The 17,454-nt window shown below is 40.3% G+C and overlaps 1 long non-coding RNA gene and 1 pseudogene across 2 annotated transcripts in view; one reads left to right on the forward strand and one right to left on the reverse strand.

The window, feature by feature from the left end:
- Positions 1-17,454, reverse strand: part of LOC108409632 (uncharacterized) — a 192,278-nt gene that overhangs the window by 157,783 nt on the left and 17,041 nt on the right. The window lies entirely within an intron of this gene.
- On the forward strand, positions 199-15,872 carry LOC140848032 (oligosaccharyltransferase complex subunit OSTC-like; annotated as a pseudogene).

A 17,454-nucleotide genomic window follows, 5' to 3' on the forward strand; every position in this document is an offset into this window, starting at 1 on the left:
AAGTCAGCGGGGAGGGGAGGACAGTTTCATGGGAAGAGCCTATCCTTTCCCTTAAGTCAGAGCAAGAACTCCAGGAAAATCATTCATAAAGCCCAGGACTTCCAGTGATATGAAAGACTGGCATTTCATTCCCCTTTGGATGTCTGGTGGGTAACAGGCTTACAAATGTTGCCGGGGACAGGGGAAGACAGACTGGAGAGGACATTGCCTAGGAGGTAGAAGGGCAGTGAGGCAGCCTGCACTGTCCCCCATGGCATGCAAGTTTCCCGTGGGTGGAGTGGACAGTAAGAAAGTAATTGGGCTTGAGCCATCTTTCCTGAATCTCACTAATAGGATGTCCCCCAGGTCACTGGCCCCAGCAGCCACTAAAATGCGGGACTGAAGTGAGGTCAGAAGAGGTTTCCCTGGATCTCCATGCAGGTAAGGGTGTGGAGAAAGACTTCCACGGGGGACTCCAAAGGATTCGCTCCCACAGCCCATGGGATAGCCAGCTTTGGACACTTGCCCCAGAGAGAACCAGCCACCAACCAGTTAACTAGAGAAGAAGCAACCCAATGGGAGAGGATGGAAACCTCACCTTGGACTGCTGCATGAGGAGGAACCTCTGCCCACTCCCCATTCCCACCTTCCTTTTCCCTACCCCACCCCAGCTCCAGGAAGAGGGCCGGCCATGGGAAACCAGCAGCCATTGCACAACAGCCTCCCCTGCATTGCGGGGGAGGAGAGGAGAGCTCCGCACTGGATCTGAGAGGCATTATAAAATAAACCAGGCTGAGGCTCAGATACTGTCATGAGATTACTAATTCCAACAGGAGCTGAAAAGCTACAGAATCTGGCCTGAAGGTCAACAAAGGAGCCATTCCCAGGACGCCACAGGAAGAGCCATGTAGCATGGTTGGGAGCCAATACAGAAAAAACTTTTCATGTTGATAGCCCAAACTTAATATTTTTTCATGATAATATCCCAAATACCCCAGACTGCCTATTGAGCTAATACTAATTTATTCAACATTTTTACCTACTTTGTGCCTGCAACTAGGTCTACCAAGTCAAAAAAGAATGCGAGAGCCATCACATATGAGGAACCCACGTATTTATGGGGGGAGAGCCAGGCATTTAAATGAGTAATTTTAATAATCTACAATCAGGTATATATGAGCCTCAGCAGAACACAATAAGACTTATATTAAATAGACTTACCTGTGTATCAATTCCCTCATCTATTAAATGGGAATATAATAATAGCACCATAGGATGGTTGGTTGGATTAAATGAGCTATTTTTTGTAGAAGAGTGCCTGGCACCGAGTAAATTCAAAACTTGTTAGTGTTTAATATTGTAGTTATTAATTCTACTTTTATATCAAATAGCTGGGTACCGTTCTTACATAGAATAACTGGGTACTCAGCATGCTAAGTGCTTGATTACCTCAACAATTCTATGAAATAGATGCTATTTTTTATTTCCATTTCATGGAGGAGAGAACTGAGGCACAGGAAAGATAAGCAGCTTGCCCAGGGACATGATGCAGAACTGGGCTTCAAACTTAGGCTGTCCAAACCCAGAGCCCACACTCACCAGGTAACTTAGGGGTTAACAGTGGCCAACTTTGCTGGGCACTTCCGGGAACGCAAAGGCAAAGTACTTTTTCCAAAACAACCAATAAAATGTAGTCCTAAAATAACTTGCAACAAAGAAGTCTGCGTCTGGATTTTCAACCTTCACATGAGTTTTTCAATCCAGTTTCAAATTAGGAAAGGCAAAAATTCACTGTGGGGTCCTGGGCATGCGAACATGAGCTTACTAGCTCATGTTACTGGGGCCCATTCCTGGGCCATGGATCCTTCAACTCTGCATCCAGCTTTTCTGCAGAAAGCTGCATCCTGCCCCTCAGCCAGGTGCCTGGTTTGATTTGGATGCCATGCCCTCCAAAGGGGAATTTCAGGTCCCTGAAGGGTAGCCTGGGCAAGCCATGCTTGCTCATGTTGTTTACATAACTATCCCAGCTCCAAAACAAGGGATACTGGTACCCTGTAATTACTGGCTGGCAGGCCTGTCACTGGGGAGAGAAAAAACATGGGTAATAGCTCCATCTGCCTGTGGAACCCAATTGCTCTCCAGACGCCCAAGAAAACTCCTGAAAAAGGAAGCAGCAGGCCAGGTCTCCTAGCACCACCACTCAAAACACCCATTTTTATTAAATACACAGAATTTTCCTGCCCCCAAACTGAGCATGACTGTGGCCTTGTAAATGACATAGCCACACCTGAGTAGCATTGTGTTTGAGAGGCTCCTATAAAGTTCCAATCCTCATTAATCCCTCACCAAAACACGTTCTTCAGTCAAGAATAGCAAGAGTACAACTTGTGAAGTGTTAAAAAGACATGCTCATCAAGCCACACTGTGCATCAGGATTCCAGATACCAAAATGTTGCTTCACTTGTACACATTAATAAATTAAGAACTTGTGTCCAGTGTTCATGGGGATTGGTGGTTCCCAGGTTTTAATTCTGCATTTCAATAATTCTAAGGTGAGCATTCTTTTCATTTTTAATATCTTTGAATTCAGCCTTTTACTATCCAAGGTATCTTAGATTCAGTGAAATTCAGACTTATGACTGCAATACATGCAGCTCATCAATTGTACTCTCAAATTTCTCCTCTCCTTCTTCACTACCTCCCTGCAACTAGAACCCTCAGCATTGCTTGCCTGGAAGTTTGTAAGAAGTGCATAACCCTTCTCCCCATCTACAGCCTGAATCCCTCCAATATATCCATTTTGCTGCCCAAGAGGTCTTTCTAGAACACATATCTAATCATATCCCTTTCCTGTTTATAATCATTCAACAGATAATTGTTCAATCTGGGTTTCAGATAAATGAAGATTCTTTTTACTGTTTTTTTTCTATTTCTGGTAGGTGTCTTGGTCTCTGGCCACCATAACAAAATACCATAGACTGGAGCCTTAAACAACAGAAATTCATTTTCCTCAGTTCTGGAGGCTGGAAAGTCCAAGATCAATGCCTGGCAAGGTCCTGTTTCTGGCGAGAGCTCTCTTCCAGACTTGCAGAGGGCCATCTTCTCACTGTGGCTTTGCAGGGCAGACACCTGTCCTCATTCAATCTTAATTTCCTCCTGAAGACCCTACTCCAAATACAGTTGGGTTAGGCTTCAATCTATGAATTTCAGGGGGGTGCAATTCAGCCCATAGCAGTAGGTTTGAAAATATAAATAATAAAACTTGTAACACATTCTGGATGCCCCAAACTATTAACAATGGCCAACTCTGTTGTGGGGGTGGGGGGTAGGTGTGATTTGGGTGGACACAGAAGAGAGCAGTGAAAGGGGACTTTCACTCATTCACTATAAAATAATTCTGGGTCGTTGGAAAGTTTGACAAGAGTTACTTTTGCAATTTTTATACCAAAGCTTTCAAGGCACTGCGAGACTTCCCATAAACACTGGTCTAACATACAACCTCACTGTCATTGGCAGCAGGACTGGTGATATGAAAGCCCTTGCCTCCCCCAAAGCTTCATCAAGATCTGTACATCCTCTGCTCCAGCTCCTCCAAACCACATGCAGTTCCCTGAGCCAGCCACCTGCTTCATGCCTCTGTTGTATGTGCTGTTCCCACTGTCTGGAACGACCTTCCCTGTGTTGTGAACTCCTACTCTTCCTACGAGGTGCAGCTCAAATGACACATCTTTCATAAAGACTTCTTGGAGCATCACCCTGAAATTCCTGAGACACTATGCTCATGGTCCCATCATAGCCTTGATCTCACTGTATTACAATTATTTGTTTGCAGAGATGTCCCTCCCAACAGACTAAATTCTTGAAAATCTGAATTATAATTCATTTTTGTAGACACAGTGCCAAGTCCAGTGGCTGTCACATCATAGTAGTTCATTACCTATACAGAGTAGCTAACATTAATAAAATGGACTTTTCTGTTCATACAAAACTGTATGTGGTGAATTTAATTCCAATCACATTCCAGCTGACTGGAAGTAGAACTGGTAAGCTTCTGAAGAAGAATGTTTTAAGATTAATGGGTAGCGTGTGGGGCTGGAGGCCAGGAGCTGCTCCTGCCACTACCAACATGTGGACCATACAAGTTCTATTCTTCATGCTCGAATGCCCCGAGCTGAAGCTGAAGAAGCTGCCCTGGGTGCGTGTACTGTCGGCCATGAGGGTGTACGCTCTGGTGGTGGCGTCTTACTTATCACCAGAGGAATAATTTATGATGTTATTGTTGAACCTGCAAGTGTTGGCTCTATGACTGATGAACATGGGCATCAGAGGCCAGTAGCTTTCTTTGCCTATAGAGTAAATGGACGATACATTATGGAAGGACTTGCATCCAGCTTCCTGTTTACAATGGGAGGTTTAGGGTTCATAAATCTAGACTGATCTAGTGTCTCAAACATTCCAAAACTCAGTAGACTTCTTCTATTCACTAGGTTTGACTGTGTCTTGCTGAGTTTTTTCAAGGCTAAAGTGTTCATGAGAATGAAACTGCCAGGGTGTCTGATGGGTTAGAGTGCATTTTGAGAAGAAAGCAGGGGATAATGGACTCACTCCTCTTAATGAAGTTTTAAAGGCTCTACCAATCATCTGATATGAAATATGAAAAAGTATGAAAAGCAGAAGAAAAGAAGCATCTAGTGAAAATACAGGAAGCATTTTAAAGCTTTGACTAGAACATCTTCTTGGTATATAAAGACAAGCTTATCACAGTATTTTTTCCTGCTGGCCTATACTGACAGACCAAACATGTTTAAGTGGCATTTTCTTCTTAGTTTTTCATTTCTTAAAGAAAATATACTCCATTTTTGCAACTACAATATTGAACAAAGTGATTATGTTTTACAGCCCCCTTAACGTTTTTGGGAGATGACATTTCTGACTTTAAGAAATGAATGTAAAATCAAGGAGTAAGACCCTGAAAGCTGTGGACTCTGGATGGGTGATCAGCTTTACCTGTGATGCTCTCTCTCTAAACAGTGTGTGTGATGGTACATTATTTTAGATGTGCATATAAGACTGCTTCCTGAACAATAAGATGTATGAAAGGAGCAGAAATAAATAATTTCTCTAATTTGAAAAAAGAGATTAATAAAAACTCTGCTGTCATGCAATATGTAACTGATAAGTCTATAGGCAGTTTGGCCTAAAAAATGGTTGAGATTGAAGGCATCTGTTGCTCATGAAAACCTATGGGGGCATGTTTTAAAAAGAAAACAGACTCTCATTCCTCACTCAAGCTTACTAAATGAGAATCTGTAAGGATGGAATCTCCAAATCTATAAAATCTTTAAACATCCAGGAGTGCTGATGTAGTCAATCCAAACAGAGTTTTGGAACCTCTATTTTAGGTTAAAACATGAAAAAAGTTTAGGTAAATCCATTCATGATACTATGATGTCAATATTCTTTTTGGTCTTAGAGTAAATGATGGCTAACTTTAATTTATATCTTTTACTTTGGAAACTTGCTGCATCTGAGGGGTGAATGAGATATTAGAAACAGGTACACTGACATCATTTACCTGCACTGTGAAAATATGAGGCAAAACCAAAGAGAGGGCAGAGATAAGCAAGGGCACCACTCCAAACTTCCCACTTTGTTATAAGCTCCAGATAAAGAGCTAACCCGTCAGGTTGGCAACCTGCACTGGGCTGGATATTTTCCACTTGCTGCTCTGAATCCACTCTCCACCCTCCTCTATTCTCTCTTGTCACCCGGAGGCCAACCCAGGGGAACTGCCTCCATGGGCCCTCTGCCTGCAGCTTCTGGTTAGTGCTGGCCAGGGGAAGGATATAGGAAGACGTGGAGGGTGAAGCAGAGCAAAGGCAGACTTTCTTCCTGCCGGCAGCGCTGCCAGTGAGCCACAGCAGCCATCAGTTGACCTTCTATATGGAGGTGTCCCGGTGGGCTCTGGTCACTCCCTTCCTCCCTTCACTCCTTTACACTTAAGGGCTGTAAAGTTTTCCCGTTGCTGCTGTAATGAATTACTACCAACCTAGTGGCTTAAAGCAACACAAATATATTACTTCAGAGTTGTATAGGCCAGAAGTCTATAATGGGCAGCTGGCAGAGCCACGTACCCTCCGGAGGCTTTAGGGGGAATCCACTTCTTCGTCTTTTCCAGTTTCAAGGGGCCATCCAAATTCCTGGGCACCTGGAGCCACATCACTCTGACCTCTGCCTCCATCTTCACATGTTCTTTTGTCTCTGACCATCCAGCCTCCCTCTTGTCAGGAGTGCTTGCTCCCAGCCACCCTTGTCTTTTATGCAGGCAACCCCAGTGACGTCCTTATCCTGTCCCTTCCATTGTCCACACAGCAGCAAACCAGAGCATGTTCTTCATCTACGCAGAGCCCTTGGATGGATTTCCACTACACTTAGACTAAAACCCAATTTCTTACGAAGCTGATATGGCCCTTTACAATATGGTCCTGCCTGTCTTTCTAGTCTCAGCTTATCCCCCTCTCCCTCTTTTACTCCAGCCACACTCATCCTCTTTCATGCACCTGAAGCTGTCAAGCTCTTTCTACTTCAAAACCTTTGTCTGTATTGTCCTCTCTTTCTAGGTTCTTCCTTACCATCAGGTCTCAGATGTCTCCTCCTACTAATGGAAATACCTTACTTCCTTTACTACCCTTTACCAAGTAGGAGCTGACCCTCCTTCCCCATCCCAACTCCATTACTCTAGATCTCAACTTTTAATATTTTTTAATGGCACTTATTACAGTTTGCAATCAGTTCATTTGTTTTTTTTAATGTATTCCCTACTAGATCATAGGCTCCATTAGCACAATGATTATGTCTTATCTAAATACTGTATCCCTATAGCCTTTGAGTCTGACAAAGCAGGCCCTTAAGATAGTTTGTTGTATGTAGTATATGGTCATTTCTTAGACTCTAAGAAGCAATGGTTAATAAAACCAAAATGTTAGAGCTTATCGCAGTGTGAGCCAGTTAGTTCCCTTTACTTGTTTACAAACCCTCTAATTTGACCAGCTGTCACCACCATTTTATCTCCAGTCCCACTATGATATCACATGTAATAAATACACTGAGTACAGACTCTCACCACCACTACTCAATTCATTTCCATTCTATAGCTACTTAGGAGCACTGAGCACTTGGGTATCTTACTATGGCGGTGGGTGGGGTGCGGGGTACAGCAGGTGAGTAGCATCATTTACTTAATACTGAAGAGCAGATTATTTTACTTACACATGTAAATAATAGCAGGTATTAACTGTGATCCTTATGGACCAGGAACTGTGATAAGTTTGTTACATAACTCATCTCATTTATCTTCAACAGGATCACATACCAACTAAGAACACAGGTTCTAGAATCATTTTGATTTGGGTCCAAAAGCCAGTTCTGAGACTCTCATAGGTTCTTTACCCTCTCTGGGCTTCCTTTTCTCCCTGGCTGAAATGGGGGTAAACCAGTAACCACATTTTCACATTGCTGAGAGTATTAAATGAGATCATGGAGATGATGGGCTTAGCTCAGTGCCTGGCACACAGGAAGCATTCCATAAATGCCAGCTGCTGCTCCATAACTTGCTCTTCTGGGGGCATTGTATGTCCTGTAGCGTCAAACTATGCATCCAGCACAGAGTCGAATGAGTTACACGGGATGAGTTTCTGCCCTTTAGCCTCACACCATCAGAGACAGCTGCAAGCACATACTGATAATTCAAAAGACAGCCAACGTGTGCCTCGAAATGGCTGTGTTCATTTTATGGTCCAAGCACAGCAAACCCATGTTCTCATTCCCTTTTCCACAAAAATAGCTAGCTCTGTTCCCTGAAGAGGGCCTGGGTTATTATAGTTCCTTAAATGCTCTGAAATTCTCAGGAAAGAAGGAATGTTTTTTTAAAGCAGGCAAAGCTTGGAGCTAGAAGACAAAAGGTTAAATTTTCTTAAGCTACAATGTAACTCATTTCCTGTTTTTCTCAACTGTCTAGACACAGATCTCATAAGCATTAGCCATGAATCCCACCATCAGGTTAAAAATAGAAGGTTTAAATATGAAATGCTGTGGTAGAGGGAAGAGCGTAGGTTTCTACCTTCATCCACAAAATGACCACTTTGAAACAAGATTTTTTGTCTTTGTTGTTAGCTTTTCCATAAGGTCTGTGAAGCTGTATTTCAATGGTAGGAGTACAGAACACCATTTCTACTGAAGAATATTTTTGTCCTTTGATAAAGCAAATGCAATTTTCCCCCTATGTTTTAAAAGCATTTGAAGGCATACCTTACGGTGGCTTCCCTTAACAAGGAATGTGGTCACTTACTTTAAAAATCTCAAGTTATTGTGAAGACCGACATTTAGTCCCAAATAAATTTATGCAATAGAAAATACATAGAAATGTGATATTTACTTTTTCTTATATCTTCTGGTTCCATAAAGTTATCTGATAAATATTTTGTTTTGAACACATAATTTTTCCATAAAACAAATTTTTTAAACTCCCTGGGCAGTACTACACAAGTGTGGGGGATCTACCATAATAAATTTCCCAGATTTATTGGCCCACAGAGACCATTTAACGTGATAGGACTATCAACACCTCTCAAACTGGAATATCAGTTCAGGAAACACGAATTGGATACCTCTATGATTTTTTTCCCGGTTCAGAATTACCTGAGATTATGTCTCTTCACTAACAATCTCAGCTATCTGAATCACAATATAAAATTGAAAGTAAAGAAGTACTACTGACTCTGCAATATTGTAATGGATCTGTTCTGTATTATTGGGAGACAAAAAGAAGACTGCCTTACAGATATTCATGCAATTGCTTTAGAATGAATGTATTCATTATGGCTTTTAATATTTATACAGATTAATACTGAAATACAGATATGTGTTAGTATATATGTAAATATTTCCTGGCTCTGTCCACTGGGAAATCCTAGAAGCAATGACACCTCCCCCAAGACCTTGGCTTCTAATCCACTATCCAATAAAAGGAACTAGTTCTTTTTGGAAAAAAGGTTAATTCCAGGGTTGGAGCAAGAAAAACAAGCTGAGCCTAGAACAAAAAGGAAATGCCAAAAAGCAAGAAGGTACTAACAAGGGATGGAGCGTGTTGAAGGGATGGATACAGAAGCCAAGCTAATTAAGTTCCTGATGGCCAAAGCTGGAGCAATTTGAGCAACAAAATACATAATGATAGTATTAGGTTACAACCCACAGAACAAAATTAATATTCATAAGCCCATTCTAATATAAATAAGTGAGGGAGAAGGAATAACTCTTCCTTATAGAGGAACTCCAATTAATAAATGAGGAAAGTATGAAGGAAATAGAAAATCCCCAATAAGTAAACATCACAGTAATAATTGCTTTGGCAAGAATCATCTGTAGAGACTAAAATCACTCTACAAAATATGAGAAACAGAGTATCTGCATAATCTCCAAGTATCTACCCAAGGTATTTGTTAGTTACAAAAGGAAAAATGGTAACTTATAGTGAAGAAACCTGAAAGATACTACTTTAACCAAAAGGCTAGCATTACCAGTAATAAAACATATCGACATTGTTTACTTCCTGACAGGGTGCAAGGAGAAGGGACATAACATTGTTTCTCAGGTATTCTTGCCAAATCTGCATTACCTCCATTTAATCAGAGAAAACAGACAAACCCAAATTGAAGAACATTCCACAAAGTAACTGATGAGTTCTCTTCAAAAGTGTCAAGATCATGAAAGACAAAGAAAAACTAAAAGAAGACCAAGTTCATGTCCCTCTATAATTAAGTTCAGCTGGATTGGATCTTGAGTCTGAAAAAAAGATCATTAACAGAAAAACAAGCAATTTCAAGCAAGATCTACAGTTTACCTAACAGTATAGTATCAGTATTAATTTCCCAGTTTTGATCAACCTACTGTGGTTGTTAACAGTGAAGCTATATTTGAAGAATCTTTGTACTATTTTTATGACTTTAAGTCTAAAATTATTTTTCAAAGTTTCTGAAGTTAAAAAAAATGTTCACTACCCAAGTATTTAAAAATCAGTTCCTGTGTATACCAATGATATCAATTTTAATAGTAATAATAATCACAACATGATATTTTTTTATTTCACTTCCTGACCATCCACAATGTACCAGAAGCTGTACTAAGAGCTTATATGTGTTTTTTCTTTTAACTTTCACAACCTAAGGTAATAAAGTTAAATAACATGACCAAGGTAATATTGCCAATAAGCTTCTGATGTCAATAAGTGACATCAACTTCTGTTATAACCACAGAAAGGATGAAAGTAAATACTTACTTCTTGAAAGAGGCCAAACAGCTACCTAAAATTATGGGCAATGCTGAATGTCTGTGCTACACTATTTCTGTTTCTTGTTCATTTGTCCAAGACTTGAAGGCATATCAACAATGCAGACATTCAAGAATATAAATTAATACCCTAGATGAGTAAGTTTCCCTTTCCTTTTTGAAAATTTGTTTATAAAAATTCCTCAGGGTTGCATGCATGCCTTGGAAGATTTTACCAAGTACTTTCTAACTCATTGATTTTATTTAATCCTCAAATCCACCAAATAAGTAAGTTCTATTTTCACCAATTTACCAAAAAAAAAAAGAAAACTAAATCTCAAGGAGATTGAGAGGTTTTTGCCTGCAGATCTTCCCACCCCCCATCCAACAGCTAACAATATCAGTGATTTCTGTCTATCGAAATTATGGTAAACTAACATCCAGAATATCCTTGGATGAGAAAATAAGTAATGAAAATACAGGGGTGGTAGCAGGCGAGAGGGAAGGCAGAGGGAGAAAAGGAAGACATTTTGGCTAATGAATGGTTAAGAGTATGCGTGTAAGCTCAACTCAGCCACCTTCTAACTATGACCTGGGAAAGTTACTCTTTCTGCTTCTTTATTCTCACCTGAAAAAAAGAGTTTTAGTAAGGGTAGTAGATTGAATAGTATCTCCCCAAATTCACATCTACCCACAAGGTAAGACCTTTTTTAAATAGGGTCATTGCAGAAGCAAATAAATTAGGATAAGGTCATAATGGATTAAAGTGGGCCCTAAGTCTAATGACCGGTGTCCTTGTAAGAAAAGACACACAGAGAAAGAGAGAGAAGGCCCTGTGAAATTGTAGAGAATCTCAAAGGATTGTAGTGACCCAGATGCAAGCCAAAGAAGACTAAGGATCACTAACAACCAGAAGCTTTTTAGAGGCAAGAAAGGATTCTTCCCTCGAGCCTTCAGAGGAAGTATGGTCCTGCTGACACCTTGCTTTCAAGACTTCTGGCCTCCAGAACTGTGAGAGAATAAATTTCTGTTGTTTCAAGCCACCAAATTTATGATCACTGGTTTTGGCAGCCCTACGAAATTAATAGAGTAAGCAATAACAGGAGGCAACAAGGGCAATTAATAGTCTTTGAGCCATCTCACCCGGAAAAAGAACAAGGGCGGTCAGAGTTGATTACACTGTTTCTTAGCTTGGGATATTTTTCAGCACTAGCTGGCACACTCCCTAAGTACAACTACTCGGAGTCACTGGTCAGCTACCAGGAACTCAACTTCTGGAAAACAGCCTCTGCTATCCATCCAGGGATGGGAGTGAGATAAGACCCCTATCAAGTAATAACATGACAGAGCAGTAAATACAGATTTGAGTTGATCTTTCTATCTCATCAGCTAAAAAATGTTCTCTAGGCATGATGGTTACTATTATGGAATTGTGTCCCCCAAAAAGATATGTTGAAGCCCTATTCTCCAGTATCTCAGAATATGACCTTATTTGGAAATAGGGTCATTACAGATGTAATTAGTTCATTTAAGATGAGGTTATACTGGAGTTTGTTAGGTTCTTTATCCAAAATGACTGGTGTCCTTATAAGATGAGGAGACAGAAACACACAGGAAGGGGACATCAGTGTGACTTTGGAGACAGATTAGAGGGATACATCTTCAGGCTAAGGACTGTAACCACCAGAAGCTAGAAAAGGCAAGAAAGCTCTTCCCTACCAGTTTCAGAGGGAACCTGGTCCTGATGACATCTTGATTTCAGACCTCTACCTTCCAGAATTGTGAGAATACATTTTTGCAGTTTTAAGACACTCAGTTCATGGTACTTTATTATGTAGCCCTAGGAAATACATACAATTGCTTTAACAAGGCTAAGTTTAAAAGGTGGTGCCCCTGCCCTCCGAAAGTCTGCATTATGAAATAAATGGATACAGTCAACACTGGTACGATTTTAAGTGTCTGTGCTGGTTTTTCTCTATTTACACACCTACTGCTCCATCCTCTACCCTTCTCTGTGGCTTGGAGGCTGATTCCTAAGGACTACAGGACTGCAGCATCCAGTCCTTGGGGAACTAAGGCTCTCCTGCCCTTATCTTCTGGTTGGGTTTGGCTAATGGGAGACAATTGGGTACTGGAGAGGAGGAGAAGCAAAGCTGAATATTTCTTGCTCTCTTCCTGCCTCAGTGTTTTGGCATGTCTTCATCTCTCTACAACTACAGCTCCTGTCGGGGACCCCTCCCTTGCCCATCTGGCATCTGCAGTTCTCTCTGGGCTCCATGACACAACTTCCTCCCTTACTCCTTCAGCCCTTGGGGTGGAAGAGTTTCCCTATGCTGCCAGTCCCTAAGAGCCTCAACATCCCTATTGGTTCCCTCTATTTCTGCCTTTTACAAACTGCATGTTGTGTACACTCAAAATTCACATGTTGAAGCTTTAAGGCACGAGATGGTATTTGGAGGTAGGGCACATGGGAGGTAATTAGGTGTAGATGAAGTCATCAGGGTGCAGTCTCCATGATAGGATGACGGCCCTTTTAAGAAGAGGAAGAGAGACAAGTACTCTCTCTTTCTGTCCAGCAAGGACACAGTGAGACAGCAGCCATCTGCAAGCCAGGAAGACCCAGCCAAGAACCCAGTTGGCCAGCACCTCAATCTTGGACTTCCCAGCCTCTCTAACTGTAAGAAATAAATGTCTATTGTTTAAGCCATCCAGTCTATGTATGGTATTTTTTTTCATAGCCACTTAAACTTCATTAAGTCCTCTTCAAAATTCCAGCTGAGTGTGCCTTAGATCTCCTTCCAAGACCCTGACTAACAGAACGGCCATGTTGCAAAACCATAAAGATATAAACCTCGCCAAGACTGGACTCTGTCAAAGCAATTCATACCTGCAGTTGTCCCTTCCAGGCAATGGATTCTTAACTACAATAACTAAATAGTTGCAAAGGTCCATTCAGGTTCACCCAACCTGGAAAACCACTATTATTTAATAGTAACTGGAGCAGTGCTTTAACTCTGGGCTCTTGGAAGACCACAAAAGAATGTACTAAAAATTATTGTACCTAACGTTCTACATAATAAATCCCCAATTCTCCTCGAAATTGTTGCAGTCATGAAAAACAAAGAAGGATCAAGGAACTGTCACAGACTAAAAGAGACTAAAAGAGATATGACAACTAAATGCAATGTGGTATCCTAAATTGAACTGGAGGACAAAAAAAGGGCATTAGTGGAAAAAAATGGTAAAATCCAGGTAAAGTCTGAGGTTTAGTTAATGGTATGTACCAATGTCAGTTTGGTTTTGACAAAAGTTCCATGATAATATAAGATGTTAACATCAGGGGAAATCAAAACTGAGTAAGGGATATATGAGAACTTTGCAACTTTTCTGTTAATCTAAAATATTCCCAAGTAAAAATCTAATTTAAAAATAAATTATTGGAATATACAAAGTAAAAACTGAAGGAATAAAACAGCAGCAGACTCAAAGACTCCAAGAAGGGAGTAGTGGTTAGCAAAGAGAAGGGGGTTAGGGAGGATGGTTGGGGAGGGAGGGAGAAGGGGATTAAGGGGCATTGTGATTAGCACACAGTATGTAGGAGTGTCAAGAGGAAGGCAATATAGAACAAAGACAAATAGTAACTCTGTAGCATCTTACTATGCTGAAGGACAGTGACTGAGATGAGGTGTGTGTGGGGGGGGTCTTGATAATATGGGTGAATGCTGTACCCACAATGTTGTTCATGTGAAACCTTCATAAGATTGCATATCAATGACACCTTAATACAAAAAAACAAAAAAATAAGAATTTTGGGGAAAAAACTAAATAAATAATAAATGATTGGACCTACGTATGGAGTGAGACTAAATACAGGTTAAGAAACAGTCAACTTAACCATAAAATACTTGTTTACAACAATGACTATTACACACCAGGTTTCTTACATAAACTTGATACCCTTCTCTAATGATACTGAAAACTTTTCATCACACAGAGCTGAGAAGAGCTGTGCTGAGGGAACAGTCAATACCAAAGAGACTCCAGTTCCCACATGCACACCCACTCCATTAAGAAGAAATAGAACAACTCGCCAAATAACCACAAACAAAGTATTATGTACACAATAGCTATTGTTCATCTCGAAGGTCTCTATTAGTCTGTGGCTTGCAAAAATATCTCTTTTTACCCTATTTTCTGTGTTTGTTGAGTGGAACACTTAAGTTATTGAAATGACAGAATCTTTGGCTTCAACCAGAGAAGGCTGTGTCTGGGAGACACTGAGAAACAGCCCTACAGAGAGCAACTTCAAATGGAACACTGATTCCTTCAGACATCTGGAAATTACCTTCAGCCTTCAGGCCTCATCGCTTTCATTCACCAAGCTACAAAATGGATTCATCAGGTATTAGCCCTTATGAAAAAGCAGTAGTTCTGAAGTCCTATAGCATATCAATGTGAATATACTTAACACTACTGAACAGTACACTTAAAATGGTTAAGACGATAAATTTACAATTTATTTATTTATTTACTAATTATTAATTAACTATTAATTGGTATTTGGGGGGAAGGCCTATTTTCTACCCTGCTTGCTTGTTTGGGGCTCTTGTCTGTGTCTCCTGAGGTCCTTTCCCTCCTCATCTCTTAACCTCATGGCCATCTTCTTGCTCTTGGTCCCTTACTTCTTTTACCTCTCACTAGTAGCCCCTGAACCTGTCCCTTGCATGCACTAATCCTCTAGCCTACACCCCTCACTTTTTTCCTTGCCCACAAATTCTACAGGATTTGGTCTTTCTCTAAATGCTCCAGGGAACCTTCTGGAAGCTATATTTGAATACCTAGTAATTAATAAAATCAGACCCTTAGCAATATTTTCTGTCCTCAACATATTAATGTTCGGTTTAAAGAGATTGATAAAACACCTAATTCAAAAAGTGTCTTATTATAAAGGCACTTTAAAAATTATCCCAAACATCAACAGAGGTGAGGCTCAGAACCTCACCCCCCCTGCTTTGAGAGAAATCTTCTGCATCCGTGGATGTCTTGCTGCCCTTGTCTAGCCTGGATTAATACTTAGTCCATAGGCACACACCTGATCATCTGATCATCTACATTTGCCTTCTTACAGCACTAAACTATGTTTTCTACCTTTATCTTGCATCTACCTACCACTTCAGCATTTTATTAAAAATAAAAATAATAATAATAATAGGAGAAATGTGGGATCAACATATAAATCAAGTACAAAAATCAAACGAATATTCATATTTGACCTGATTGTTTATAGGTCATATTGCATGATCAAAACCGAAAGTTTCTGTGATGACTGCCCTTGTACTGTTCACCATGTAAGAATTTATTCACTATGTAAGAATTTGTTCACCATGTAAGAACTTGTTCGTTATGCTTCAGAAGATTGGAGACTGACGAGAATTAGGCTTGAGATGGATTAATGATTGTACATTGAGCGTTGACCCCCCTATACTGAATTTTATTGTTGTTAACAACCATTTGATCAATAAATATGAGAGATGCCCTCTCAAAAAAAAAAAAAAAAAAATTATCCCAAACATCAAATAGCATTTAAGCCGCATTACATTAACAATCTTATAACACTATCCTCTACCAGTGAATAACTGGTAAAACTTTCATACAATATCTGGTGGGAACGTAAACCGGAACAAACCTTTTGAAAAGCAATTTGGCAATATGTTTTGAGAACTATAAAAATATCCATGCCCTTTGGCCTATTAACCTCATTTCCAGGAATTTGCTCTAAGGAAATTATACCATAAAAGAAAAAAAGGATTATGCATAGAAGATGTTTATTTCCAGGTTATTTACATAACTTCTGAGTGGATATAATCAAAGCATACTTTATCATTTTTCTCCCACCATCCCTTTAAAATATACTGTTTTGGTTTTGTTTTGGTTTTTTGCAGTAGGAGAGGGCAGGAGGAAGAGGAAAGGAGCTTGCTCTTGACTCTAGATGAAACTACTGCAAGACCCTGCGCCTGCTCTGGTCACTTTTGGGTAATGACAGTCTGATGGTCACAAACATGGTCTTAACTGACTAATTCATTGTGTCAGTTCATTATATTAATCAACAATTCAGTTTGCATTCCAGATTTCTACCCCTTGTCAGCTAGAGCCAGCAGTTCACTGAGAGGTGGGGGGAAAGAAGGGGGTCCACATGCAGACAATTTCTTTTCTCTTCCACTATTCCTTTACATTTCCTCCCCCACTCGCTAGCTGCCATTTTGGAGCCCATGTCAAAATGGATGGAAGGCAAAGAGGTAAATAGTTATACCCAGAAATACTTTAATTGGCTTGTGACTGGTACTGTTGTAAGCTAACTTCGTGCTCACTGGACTCTGCAGCTGTATAAAACTGCCTCACTTGGGCACATTTCATGGGATCTGTGGAGATCCCCACCTCTCAGGACCTCTCCAGTTTGAATTCTCAGGACAAGGAAGAAGCATTCCATCCTGGCTGCCATGTACCCACTCTACCCATGGTTCCCTGGCAATCCTCTCCATTCAGCCTTCATCATTAGAGTTCCTGTCACCTCCCAGAGGGTCTCTTGGGCAGGACTTAAATGACTCCAGCCAAGAATGGATAAACAAACTGCATGAGAATATAACTGAATACGACTAAGATATAAAAAAGAATAAACTATTGATACACACAATATGGACAGAATTCAAGGATGTTATGCTGAGTGAAAAAAGCCAATTTCAAAAGGCTGCATACTGCATCATTCCATTATATAACCCTCTTGAAATAACAAAATTATAGTGGTAGAGAATAGGCCAGTGGTTGCCAGGGAATAGGGTTGGCTGGAGGGTCTGACTTGGGGGAGGGTGTAGTGCGGGGGAGTTCCTTCATAGTAATGAAGCAATTATGTATTCTGATTTCACAAATCCAAAAATCTATACATGTGATAAAATTTTCTATTAACACACATACACAAGTGCATGTGAAAATTGATAAAAACCAAGTAAAGTCTGTAGTTTAGCTCATAACATTGTACCAATGCCAATGTCAATGCCCTAGTTCTGAAAATGTACTATGGTTATCTAAGATGCTATCAATATAAAAGGTTAACATCCAAAATTTTAAAAAATCATACAAATAAACCAATTAAAAAGT

Source organism: Manis javanica, chromosome 2, assembly GCF_040802235.1.
Source record: "Manis javanica isolate MJ-LG chromosome 2, MJ_LKY, whole genome shotgun sequence".
Taxonomy (NCBI): domain Eukaryota; kingdom Metazoa; phylum Chordata; class Mammalia; order Pholidota; family Manidae; genus Manis; species Manis javanica.